Source organism: Harmonia axyridis, chromosome 1, assembly GCF_914767665.1.
Source record: "Harmonia axyridis chromosome 1, icHarAxyr1.1, whole genome shotgun sequence".
Classification (NCBI taxonomy): Eukaryota; Metazoa; Arthropoda; class Insecta; order Coleoptera; family Coccinellidae; genus Harmonia; species Harmonia axyridis.
Window position 1 is genome coordinate 20,207,962 of NC_059501.1, and position 13,959 is coordinate 20,221,920.

Sequence of the window (13,959 nt, forward strand, 5' to 3'; positions counted from 1 at the left end):
CACAGGTCGAAACTTTTCGTGAAATATTTTTTAGAAAAACTGGTACATTTATCAATTCTTTCCCTCATAATGAAGATCGTCCTGTCTCTCGCTTTTCTGAAAAACTCTTTGTCCAGGTGAAGTGTTTTGTTTGAGTCAGATTGTACTTATTGTGCTATAAAAGATGAGGAGTAACATCTTCAGTTTTCAACACCAAATTTACTCCAATACATAAGCAAGCTGAAGGATCCTCTAAGTATCTAAAAAGCAATTATTGAGAAATAAGAGACATTATTAGGTTCACATTTTATACAGTCATACAACAAATTCTGTCAAGACAAAATATTGGTGGTGCTATCAAATGTATAGGTTCTTGTACGCTGCCAAGAAATATCATATAGTTTTTTCGCAAATTTGCAGGTATTTCATACCAATTAATGTCATAAACTGCCCATCTCAGCTGATCATACTAAAAATATAATAATTGTACTCTTCAAGTAGGGAGGAACATAATAATTATTATAATAACCTCATTATTGAGTGAATATCCACATTCGCAAAAACACACTGGCCCAAGTACCCAAGTCACAAAATCAACCAAAGCAGAATAGTCACTTTCCTGAAAAAATAATTGTTTTTTGCTTGAATTGTTTCAAGTAGGTACCTTAATAGTACATCGAAATTGATACTTTACAGATGTTCCTTAAAAAAAAACTAAGAAAATTTTTTCAATTTATATTCGAAGTGTTGATCCCAACAGCAGTGCCGATTTATAGAATAATGCGCAGCCCACGGCGCCATCTCTCGGGCAAGCACAGAATATCTTGTAGAATACTGAATGTGCTGTGAATTCAAAATATTCCTTTCAGAGTTAAAGTTCGTCTCAAATTCGTTACGTTTTTCTCGGTACTCGTATTTGTAGAACAGCTTTTCCTGCTAATTTTTTGAGGTTAGTTTATTTCCATTATTGTTTGTCTATTCGTAATTTTGAATTGAATCTATAGGTATGCATTCTTACCGATGCAGATTATCTTTTTCTTACTATGAAATCATTCAGAAACAAGTCATTGATGAAACTCACGAAAAGCACTCCATATTCCGAAAGAGACAACATGAATCCAACAAAAATTAAATGAGGAAGAATTAACAAACCCATAGTATTCTTCAAACTGCTGACCAACCTAAAAACAAGGATTAGGATTGAATGTTTATTGATTTTATGATGAAATTCTCCGAACCAATATAAAATAAACGAAGCAAACTTCTGAAACCGACTCGGTTTTCGAGTGAAGAGTATAATCGAAAGTATACTTTCAGAATAATACTTTCTGTAGTACATTAAATATAACGGTAGATTCTTCATGAAATAAAAATTTTTCATTTGATACGAGCGCTCTCGACATGAAATTCAGTTTACAAAAATAAGTTCTTAAACCTTGATTCTCCAAGCTCGTGATTACTATCCATGTTCCAATTTGGTTTGCAGCTATTATCCAACATAGGGATTCTAATGGTATCGCCATATTTTTCTGAAACAATAAAAAACAGAAAAAATCTGACGACATCATTAGAATCTCTATATTGAATAATGACTACAAACCGAATTGCGAGAAGTTATCTCGATTTTCAGTTTTTTCGAGATATCTCGAGAACCAATGGATATATTTTTGATCTGTTCACACCAACATACTCATCTCTAATGGTTTTTCGATATCCCCGTTGTGCCCTCATAAATAGTTCTAACCCTGTATATCAGATGATATAACGTTAACATTATGTTATCAAATTCGAGATTGAAATATCTAAATTCTTCAGCAGTCCTTATTTTGCATGTATCCCGTAAGGAAATAAATTATCTATGACTGTGATTATACCTAAAGGAGAAGTCTATCAACATGTCCATATCACTTACCTTTTAATTTCTCGATGATACCGTATACAAAAATACAATTTCTCAAATTCTAAATCGATATTTTCCTTGAATCTAACAAATGTTAGTAGATGTTTGAGATATCTAATCCTTGCAGCTAAGAATATTAAATTTTCAAGAACAAGTTGATAAATCAGCATTAAATTTCCTAGAAAAATAACCATAATCCACTTGGATATTATTATATATATTTTAATAATTATGTTGTGAATATTGAAGGGAAACCAAGCTGGAAATCCAACATCACAAAGAAGAATTTCCTCATCGTATTCCTTTAAACAGTACAAAATATGATTTATGATTAAACCACCAATAGCCATTCCATTGAAGAAAACCAATGTCATAACTCTCCAGAATGAAAAAAATTTCTTCCTTGATTTCAAAGTTTTTGGTACACCAAAGTGATAGGTTTCATTTTCTACCAAAAATTTTTCTATGGCTTCACAACGATATAGCCATACTATGGATACTGCCATGTAGAAATGAATATAAGCAATGTATTTGATGCTATCCACAAAACCAGTTCGAACATTATCTGAAAAAACATCACAAATGTAACACTTTGGTTTGATATTTTTTCATTAAATATGTAATTAAGAAAAGTGAGGTAGGTGTACAAAAAAAAAACTGTTGGATCTGGACCCGGTGTTTCGGAGTAGCTGAATTGATTTCATACGCTTTCCTCTTTCCAAAATGTTTAGGACTAAAATGATTGAATATAAGCTGAAATACTGAACTTTGTGAGACTATGAGTCTCATAGAGAACAAAGAGAATCAGGAAAAAGAGGATTGTACTGTACTACTGTGTTATTGTGCTACAGATACTTTACAGTTCTGGAACTAATACGTCTTGATATGCTAGTTCCATTTCCAACATCGCATAGAGGGAGACAAGGGCGTAGAAATGGGGGGTACTGGGGGTAATTTTTATCTTCAGTGGCGTACCATTCTTTCCTAAATAAAAAGATCATTGTTCTTAATTTCATGTCTATAAATGCACAATAACTACCAATTGAAACCCACCCAATTCCATTCAAATATCTCGACCGCTTTCAAAGTCAACTGTCATTATTCTCTCAAGCAGAATACACCATGTAATATCTATTATGAAAGTTACAGAATTTCAAAGCACTTTTAATGATTTTCTCTACAAAAAATTCATCAGATATTCTTACCCAATAAACCCCTGGTAATGAATCCAACAACTCCAAATAATAGTGGTAGCATAAATATAAAGTTAACTAAAGCATATCTCAAAACATGTCTTTTTGTGTATTTCCCACCTTCAGGTGCCATCCATAAAATTGCTCTCAGAACACGCCGAGTGAACGAAGAGCTATGAATGAAAACTTTTTTTTCTTTGAATAAACTACGATCATCCATCTTAGCCTTGGAGATGACTTATCCGGAATGTTTATATTTTCGATTGAAATTGAATACAAAACTCAATTCTAGTCATCTGAGTCGCTGCCTGTTATTATCGTTCAAATTTCCTTTTCTCATGTTGAATTAAAATGCTCGAACTCCAAAAGCCAATATAATTTGAATGAATGAAGAATTATATTTTTATTAATAATTGAAGGCTAGAGAATTTGTATAAAGTAGATTTTAATATCAGACGTGGAATGACACAAAAACGAAAGAAACGTTCACATTTTTTCGCTAGCGGAAAGTACAAGGTGAACCAAAAGAATCCAATAAAAAAATGAGCCATTTGTCGGAAAATGTTGTATTTATTATGAGAAAACACTATTTGGGAATTTATATCTCAAAAATTACTTTGTCGAAATGTCTCCCATTGCGCTCACAACACTAATTCGATTCTATGACCTTTTTATAATGCTGGAAGAATAGAAATCGGTCTGTTGTTTTGTGACTTGTTCTTTTTTTTTAAAAAACAGGAATTATTTTTACTTTCTTTTGAGATCCCGGGAAAAGACCTTCTTCGAAATTATACTTGGAATTATACTTGGAGAACAAAAACTGCTCTAAAAACATAGGACTCCTGCCTTAGAAAATTGGAAAAAAATAAATATTCCTTCTTGGGAATATTGTTTCATTTTATTGATTGATTCGATCAGATCAGATCACGAAAATGCTTGCAGTGTGGCGATTAGTAAAATATTTCTGAAATTATGGGTAAAAATCTGAAATTTTCGAGAAAAAAATTTATAATATTCCCGAAGCAGCAACTTCTTCTGGACGTAGACTACGCCAATGAAATCTCATTACCTTTTAGATCGGAACTTGATGTTTGAAAAACGTTTTTATTTGAGGGGTCTCTGACGAATAATTCATGAGATATAATAATAATAATAATAAAGGTCTTTATTCAATTAATTTCATGAAAAATAATAACAAAACTCTTACAACTATAGAAATAATTGAAAGGGCGAGATCCAGCACACTGCATTGAGCGTACTGTTGAATCTAATCCTCTGATTTATTGACGAAAAAAAATTGAAAAAAAAAACTCATCAAAACAACTGAGCTCATACCAAACGGCGTTTGTTTGCTTGTGAGCACCTACTTGCAAACCAAGAACGGAAGGGATTTCTGCATGGCATTGTGACTGGAGACGAAAACTATGTTCATTACGATAATCCTAAGCGCAGACAACCATGGGGATATCCCGGCCATGCTTCCACGTCGACGTCCAAACCGAATATTCACTTTTCCAAGGTCATGCTCAGTATTTGGTCAGCATCACCTAAAAATTTTTTAAAGGATCGCCACTGATCATGACCTCATCTTTTGGTTTCTTGAATCGTTGCCACATTGTGAATTATTTCCCAGGTGTACCATCAAAAATCATCAACGATTGGTTGAATCTTCATGGTTTGAATCTTCGAATATTGTGTGTTGACTTCGAAAAACTGTGTAACCTTGACTAGTATTAGATGCTCTTATATCAACCGAAATAATTTTGAAAGAATAAAATAAAAACGTCAAACTTGAATAAAACCAGCATGATACACGAGGTGGTACCAAAATCTCATTAGGTTTGACTTTCTCATTCCTGAAGTTAGTAATATATCCTACTTAGTTGTAAAATGCTCCCTTTGATGTGCGAAAAAAAATTAATTCTCCCGAATTTAATTGTCTTTACTTATCATTATCTAAATGAACGAATCATTTCAACAAAGGTAAGTGTCTTTTCGTTACTAATATGTTCGCCACTTGATTGAATTGTTATGTTCATATGTTCAATTTTCAAAATTGTTCGAAACGTGATTCGAAGGTTCAATAAAACATGTTTTTTCATAGCAGAACATTGTGATATTTATTGAGTAATAAAATAGACATTTGGTAAACATGTGAAAGATCTATGCATTTGCTAGGGATCAAATTTTCAGTAATGTTAATACATATATGTGACCGTTCCTTAAAATTATGACTTATTGAAAGCCAATGACTTCAAAGAATCATGCCAACAGTCCAAAGGTACTTTCTTTCCTTGTAATCAAATGAAATGATAAAAGTTATCGTCATTATCACAGGTCGAAACGTTTCGTGAAATATTTTCAAAAAACTGGTACATTTATCAATTAATTCTCTCAAAATAAAGATCGTCCTGTCTCTCGCTTTTACGAAAAACTCTTTGTCCAGGTGAAGTGTTTTGTTTGAGTCAGATTGTACTTATTGTGCTATAAAAGATGAGGAGTAACATCTTCAGTTTTCAACACCAAATTTACTCCAATACATAAGCAAGCTGAATGATCCTCTAAATATCTAAAAAGCAATTATTGTGAAATTAGAGACATTATAAGGTTCACATTTCATACAGTCATACAAAAAATTCTGTCAAGACAAAATATTGGTGGTGCAATCAAGTGTATAGGTTCTTGTACGCTGCCAAGAAATATCATATAGTTTTTTCGCAAATCTGCAGGTATTTCATACCAATTAATGTCATAAACTGCCCATCTCAGCTGATCATACTAAAAATATAATAATTGTACTCTTCAAGTAGGGAGGAACATAATAATTATTATAATAACCTCATTATTGAGTGAATATCCACATTCGCAAAAAAACACTGGCCCAAGTACCCAAGTCACAAAATCAACCAAAGCAGAATAGTCACTTTCCTGAAAAAATAATTGTTTTTTGATTGAATTGTTTCAAGTAGGTACCTTAAAAGTACATCGAAATTTATACGAAGAAAATTTTTTCGAAGTGTTGATCCCATCATCACTGATCGGAGTGGAGTATGGTAACCTTGCCGTAGTGCGATGGGTTTATAAATCCAATCCAGCAGTGCCGATTTATAGAACTATGCGCAGCCACGGCGCCACATCTCGGGCAAGCACAAACTAGAGTAGAATACTGAATTTGATGTGAATTCAAGATTTTCCTTTCAGTGTTAAAGTTTGTCTCAAATTCGTTACATTTTTCTCGTTACTCGTATTTGTAGAACAGCTTCTCCTGCTAATTTTTTGAGGTTTTTTTATTTCCATCATTGTTTGTCTATTCGTAATTTTGAATTGAATATATAGGATATGAATTCTTACCGATGCAGATTATCTTTTTCTTAAGATAAAATTATTCAGAAACAAGTCATTGATGAAACTCACGAAAAGCACTCCATATTCCGATAGAGACAACATGAATCCAACAAAAATGAAATGAGGAAGAATTAAAAAACCCATAGTATTCTTCAAACTGCGGACCAACCTAAAGACAAGGATTAGGATTAATTTTTTTTTGATTTTATGATGAAATTCTCCAAACCAATATAAAATAAGCGAAGCAAGTTTCTGAAACCCACTCGGTTTTCGAGTGAAGACTATCTATTATTGAAAGTATACTTTCAGTATAATACTTTCTGTTGTACATTAAATTTAACCGTAGATTTCTCATGAAATAAAATATTTTTCATTTACTACGAGAGCTCTCGACATGATATTCAGTACAAAAATAAGTTCTTAAACCTTGATTCTCCAATCTCGTGATTACAATCCATGTTCCAATTTGGTTTGTAGCTATTATCCAACATAGGGATTCTAATGGTATCGCCAGATTTTTCTGAAACAAAAAAAACTGAAAAAAACTGACGACACCATTAGAATCTCTATTGATGATGATGAGTATGTATCCAATAGGATAATGGCTACAAACCGATTTGCGAGAAGTTATCTCGATTTTCAGTTTTTTCGAGATATCTCGAGAACCAATGGATATATTTTTGATCTGTTCACACCAACATACTCATCTCTAATGGTTTTTCGATATCCCCGTTGTGCCCTCATAAATAGTTCTAACCCTGTATATCAGATGATATAACGTTAACATTATGTTATCAAATTCGAGATTGAAATATCTAAATTCCTCAGCAGTCCTTATTTTGCATGTATCCCGTAAGGAAATAAATTATCTATGACTGTGATTATACCTGAAGGAGAACTCCATCAACATGTCCATATCACTCACCTTTTAATTTCCCAATGATACCGTATACAAAAATACAATTTCTCATATTCTAAATCGATATTTTCCTTGAATCTAACAAATGTTAGTAGATGTTTGAGATATCTAATCCTTGCAGCTAAAAATATTAAATTTTCAAGAACAAGTTGATAAATCATCATTGAATTTGCTAGAAAAATAACCATGATCCACTTGGATATTATTATATATATTTTAATTATTAAGTTGTGAATGTTGAAGGGAAACCAAACTGGAAATCCCAACTCACAAAGAAGAATCTCTTCATCGTATTCCTCTTGACAGTATATAATATGATTTATGATTAAACCACCAATAGCCATTGCATTGAAGAAAACCAATGTGATAACTCTCCAGAATGAAAAAAATTTCTTCCTTGATTTCAAAGTTTTTGGTACACCAAAGTGATAGGTTTCATTTTCTACCAAAAATTCTTCTATGGCTTCACAACGATATAGCCACACTATGGATACTGCCAGATAGAAATGAAAATAACCAATATATTTGATGCTATCCACAAAACCAGTTTGAACATTATCTGAAAAAACATCACAAATGTAACATTATGGTTTGATATTTTTTCAATAAATCTGAAATTAAAAAAAGTGAGGTAGGTATACAAAAAAAAAACTGTAAGATCTGGACCCGTTGTTTCGGAGTAGCTGAATTGGTTTCATCCTCTTTCCAAAATGTTTAAGACTAAAATCATTCAATATAAGCTGAAATTCTGAACTTTGTGAGACTATGAGAAGTCTCATAGAGAACAAAGAGAGTCAGGAGGAAGAGAGTACTGTACCACTGTGTTATTGTGCTACAAATACTTTACAGTTCTGGAACTAATACGTCTTGATTTGCTAGTTACATTTCCAACATCGCATAGAGGTAAGCAAGGGCGAAGACATGAGGGGGTACTGGGGGTATCTCGAACACAAAGCGTTTGCGGGCTCATCCTCATTGGGGCTTTTTATTCTTAAAATCATCTAAAGAACCTCTCATTTTCCTCCGTAACTCCAATTTAGGAACACCCAGTGGCCAGTATAAGGTAAGAACGAATTGGCAATATAAAAAAAAACTATTTGGAGTAATCTGCTTCAAACTTCGTTATCAAACATCTTTTTCTCACATTACAGATATCAGTTTACGTTATCGTCAAAAATTTTTTTTCGATTATAAGTGCGGCAAACTCGAGAGAATGACTCCTCATGGAAAAATAATGACAGTAATATAAATTCAGTTCGTAAATGTTTCTTATTCAGAAGCACAGGGTGTTTTTTAAAATGTTTTGTTCTATTTGTGACAAGAAATCTCTCATGCATTTTTTTTGTGTAACATCAGGCCAATTGAAATGTCCCCGGTGCCCGGTTTTTCTGGCAAAATTCGATTTTACTATTTGCCTTCGAGGGCGATACAGCAATTATTAGCGATCTTCCAACTTTCCGATACCATTTTTGTAGTACGATTTATCTTTCGCTTCAAATTAGGCCTCAGTTTCGGCGATTCCTTTTTCATTGGCGCTAAATTTCTTTCCAGCCAGCATTCGTTTGAGGTCTGAGAACAAGAAAAGTCGCTGGGGGGCCAGATCTGGCGAATACGGTGGATGCAGAAGCAATTCGAAGCCCAATTCATGCAGTTTTGCCATTATTTTCATTGATTAATGACACGGCGCATTGTATCGATGAAACAGCACATTTTTTTCTTCAAATGGGCCGTTTTTTAACGAATTCATCTTTTGAATGATCCAATAACGCTGATACAATAATCGCTGTTGATGGTCTGGCCCTTTTGGAGGTAATCAATGAATATTATACCTTGCGCATTCCAAAATACTGATGCCATAACCTTGCCAACTGACTTGTGTTTTTCGTCTCTTTGGATTCGGTTCGTCGTCTGCAGTCCACTTAGCTGACTGTCGATTGGACTCCGGAGTAAAATGATGGAGCCATGTTTTACCCATTGTCACATATTGATGCAAAAATTCAGGTTTATTGGACTTAAACAGCTTCAAACACTGCTCAGAATCATTAACACGTTGTTGCTTTTGATAGATTGTGAGCTCGCGCGGCACCCATTTCACACACAGCTTTCTCATTTATAAATATTCGTGAATGATATGATGTACACGTTCAGATGATATCTACACAATCTCTGCTATCTCGATCACTCACTTTACGGTCATTCAAAATTTTATTTTTTCGTCGGTGACAGCCTCTTTTGTGCGTCCACTGCGTTCGCCGTCTTTGGTGCTCATTTCACCACGTTTAAACTTAGCATACCAATCAATGATGGTTGATTGTTCTGGTGTAGACCCCGGAAACTCTTCATCAGGCCAAGATTTTGCTTCAACAGTATTTTTTCCCTCCAAAAAGCAATATTTGATCAGCACACGGAATACTTTTTTTCCATCTTTTTCAATTAACAAAAGTATTCACAACGAATTCTCACAAACTAATGGTCGGACTGCTGTCAAATTTTGGCACGTATCGTTTGAAGGTTGGTACTAACTGAAAATCATATGGATTCAATACTAGCACCGCCATATATTTATCAGACCGTGGACTTTTCAATTGGCTCAATAATAATAGAAAGAAGTGAAAAACAAGCGTAAAGATGTTTTTTTCACATTAAAATATCACCTCATACGAAAAAAAGCATGAGACATTTTTTTCCACAATTTGAACAAGGATTTGAGCTTGAAATATCTTCAGTGGCGTACGATTCATTACCAGTGTGCGCGCCAATGAAGAATATAAAATTCTTAATTTTATGTCGATAAATTCGCAATAACTGTCAATTAAAACCAGGCGCGGATCTAGGGGGGGGGGGACTGGTGGAACGCCCCCCCCCAAATGGCCCGGACACCTCTTGAATTTTGCCGGCACTCCTAGAATTTGACATACTAAGGCTCAAATAATTACAAGATTAGCAAAAATTTCACCTTCAATACATTTTGTGAAAACCCATATTAATGAACGGCAAAAAAATGACGTCGCAAAATGGCGGAAGTATCTGGGGTCCACATTGAGTATCTAAAAGTTTCTCCCCCCCCCCCAAAAGTGGGGCCTGGATCCGCGCCTGATTAAAACCCACCAAATTCCATTCAAATGTTCTTCAAAGCAAACTGTCATTATTTTCTCAAGCAGAATACACCCTGTAATATCTATTATGAAGGTTACAGAATTTCTAAGTACTTTTAATGATTTTCTCTATAAGATATTCTTACCCAATATACCCTTGGTAATAAATCCAACGACTCCAAATAATAGTGGTAGAACAAATATAAAATTAACTAAAGCATATCTCAAAATATGTCTTTTTGTGTATTTCCCACCTTCAGGTGCCATCAATAAATTTGCTCTGAGAACACGCCGCGCAAAAGAAGAGCTATGAATGAAAACTTTTTTTTCTTTGAATAAACTACGATCATCCATCTTAGCCTTGGAGATGAATTATCTGGAATGTTGATATTTTCGATTGAAATTGAATACAAAACTCAATTCTTGTCATCTGAGCCGATGCCTGTTATTATCGTTCAAATTTCCTTTCCTCATGTTGAATTAAAATGCTCGAACTTCAAAAGCCAATATAATTTAAATGATGAATTATATTATTATTAATAATTGAAGGCTAGAGAATTTGTATAAAGTAGATTTTAATATCAGACGTGGAATGACACAAAGACGAAAGAAAGGTTCACATTTTTTTGTTAGCGCAAAGTACAAGGTTTATCAGAAGAAACCATTAAAAAAATGAGCCATTTGTCGGAAAATTTTGTATTTATTATGAAAAAGCCACTATTTGGTAATTTATATCTTAAAAATTATTTCGTCGAAATGTCTCCCATTGCGCTCACAACACTAATTCGATTCTATGATTTTTTTTTAATACTGGAAGAATAGTATTGTTTTCATTCGGATGTGCATATTAGGAGAATTTAAAAGTCTCCGGTCTGATGCACATATGGCAGTGCTAATATTAAAAACCATATGATTTTCAATTAGTACCAACCTTCAACCGATATGTGTCAAAAAAATTTAACAGCAGACCGACCATTCGTGAGATATTGCGTTGTGAGTAAAGCTACTTTTGTTATTTGACAAAAGATCAATCACTACGTACTAGAGTTTTCCCCAGAGAGTGGAAACTTGCTAAAATAACTCCTTTTCACAAGAGTGGAAAAACGAATTTGGTATCCAACTATCGACCCATCTCTGTTCTGAGTCACTTCGGGAAATTATTTGAATCTATTGTAACCAACTTTTTAATTTGTTCGCTTCAATCGACAATCAGCATAAGACAGCATGTATTAATTAGGAGAAGATCTATTCTCACTAATCTATCGCCATACATTAGTTATATATCTCAAAATATGGACCAGGGTACCCAGGTGGACGCTGTTTACACCGATTTATCCAAAGCTTTTGACAAAGTTCATCATGCGACAATTTTTCAAGTCCTCTCGGATTATGGCATGGGATCCAATCTGTTGAGATGGATTGGGTCATACCTGTGGGAAAGATCTCAGTTCGTCATTATAAATGACGCATTTTCATCCCTTTACAGGGTCGAATCGGGAGTGCTTCAGGGTTCTCATTTGGGACCACTCCTTTTCATTTTATATGCAAATGTTTTCGTAACATAAATGTTCCCTGCACTATTTGTCCTTGAATGTTAACAAGTGCAAACACATAACATTCACTAAAAACGTCAACATCGTAGGCACTTCTCTATCTCTGAGCGATAAGATTCTGGAGAAAGTGAAAGTAGTCAAGGACTTGGGAATATATCTGGATTCGAAATTATCAGTTGAACACCACATAGATGATGTTGTTTCCAGAGCTTCCAGAATGCTCGGTTTCATTTTGAGAATTTCACATTCATTCAAAAGTGAGGAAACGCTAAAGGTACTTTACTTTTCGCTTGTTCGCAGTATAGTTGAATATGCAACCCCAATTTGAAATCCCTTATATCACAATCGGATCGAAAGAGTACAAAGAAAGTTCACTAGAGTCTTATACTACAGATTCGGGAATAGACAAGTTGAGTGTCCTTATGGTGCAAGGTTGAGGCTTTATAGATTGACTACTCTGGAGCAAAGAAGGGTTGTATTCGATCAAACTTTTTTATATCGGATAATGAATGGTCACTTCGATTTTGCTCTCATTAGTGAAGTTTATTTGAACACTCGTGCTTTCACCGGACGTCGCAGAGCACTGTTTTATGCTCGGTTTTATGTCCCAAGAGCGCGCACGTCGTTGTTTTATAACTCGACTTTTTTGAGAATCATGCAGTTTCATAACTGGCACATTTTATTTTTATTGACATTTTCAATATGTCTCAAGTTGTTTTTAGGAAAAACTTATATTTGTATCTATGTAGAAATTACTGAATTGTTTAGTTTTTGTGATATTGTTGATATTTACGTATGTTCATTCTCAATTGTAAATTTCTTCTTTTTTGTGGTGAATCCTTGTAATTGGGTTATTCCTGTTAGGATTCATGCTTATGTTAAATAAATAAATAAATAACTAAAAATATATTATTGAAAAACTAAACAGTATATCATTTTGTCTGCATTTCCCCTATTGTTTTCATTCGGAACTCTGATGTGTGCATATACAGTCCAAATTTTGCACCCGAAACGTCCACAGGGCTTCCGGACCTTGGCGGATTTTCCGTTCGGGTTTCCCTCTGCACAGGCGCATGCCTCGTCGCCGTTGTGACGATGGAATGGGATGAAAAATTGAATCTGTCGGAAGAATCCCTGGAGGACAATGTGACTCCAGTTTGCGAAGGAAATCCGCCGCTAGCGGATGAAGTTGCCGCAGGTGGAAACGGCGCGAATCGTGAAGTTGAAAGTTATGATTTTTCCGCATTAAAGGGAATATAGCGCGACGGTTTATTGTTGTGTTTGAAGAATAATTTCATGGTAATTTTTTATGATGATTTTAAGGTGATTTCGTAGGATTAAGTTGGAAAGTTTCACACGAAAATTAATTGTACTTTTAAATAATTTCGTCACCAAACGTAATCAAATCAGTTCTCGTACGTTAAGACCCTTGAGTTTAGTTATCAAATTATCAAAATACAGGATGTTCCTGAATTAAAGGTACAAGAAGAATGTCAGATTCTTCAGATCATTTTAAGAAAAAAGAGTTATTTTTTCTATAGCTAATGTTGAAACGTTTTAAGATAAACCGCAAAAGTAGATAAAATTAACAATTTGAAAGCAAGGGTTGATGAAATGTTTTATTATTTCAGTATCGTACTCAGTTCATTACAGTTCTAAAAACAGTGCTGTAATTAACTTATTACAGCATTGTTATTGTTTACGGCATGCCGTAAACTATTTTCTTATATTTATCTCACAGACATTAAAAATCACTTTCATATTAACAATATTATCAAAAATACTTATTGTCTAGTGGCAATTGGTTTGGATGTAACACCCAGTAGTTTGTTACATTCATTACATGTTTTTGTTTCTTTCATATTCTGTCTGCTAGACCACAAGTACCAAAGATGTTTGCAAACAGCTCATTTTTATTAATCTAAAAATGTAACAAATTACAGGGAGTTACATTCAAACCAATTGCCGCTAGACA

General features: G+C 34.0%; 1 protein-coding gene and 1 long non-coding RNA gene across 2 annotated transcripts in view; one reads left to right on the top strand and one right to left on the bottom strand.

The window, feature by feature from the left end:
* Window positions 1-5,354: 5,354 nt before the first annotated feature.
* Window positions 5,355-6,039, bottom strand: LOC123670804. Its single transcript, XR_006745988.1, has 3 exons — window positions 5,911-6,039; window positions 5,695-5,850; window positions 5,355-5,641 (listed from the first exon to the last, which is right to left on the bottom strand). It is a non-coding gene; the product is annotated as an uncharacterized LOC123670804 (long non-coding RNA).
* A 7,115-nt stretch (window positions 6,040-13,154) lies between these two features.
* The window catches only part of LOC123670749, a 49,694-nt gene continuing 48,889 nt past the window's right edge, over window positions 13,155-13,959 (top strand). The window contains exon 1 of the mRNA XM_045604294.1: window positions 13,155-13,283. The gene's annotated coding sequence lies outside the window, so the exon portion shown is untranslated. The remainder of the gene's footprint in view (window positions 13,284-13,959) is intronic.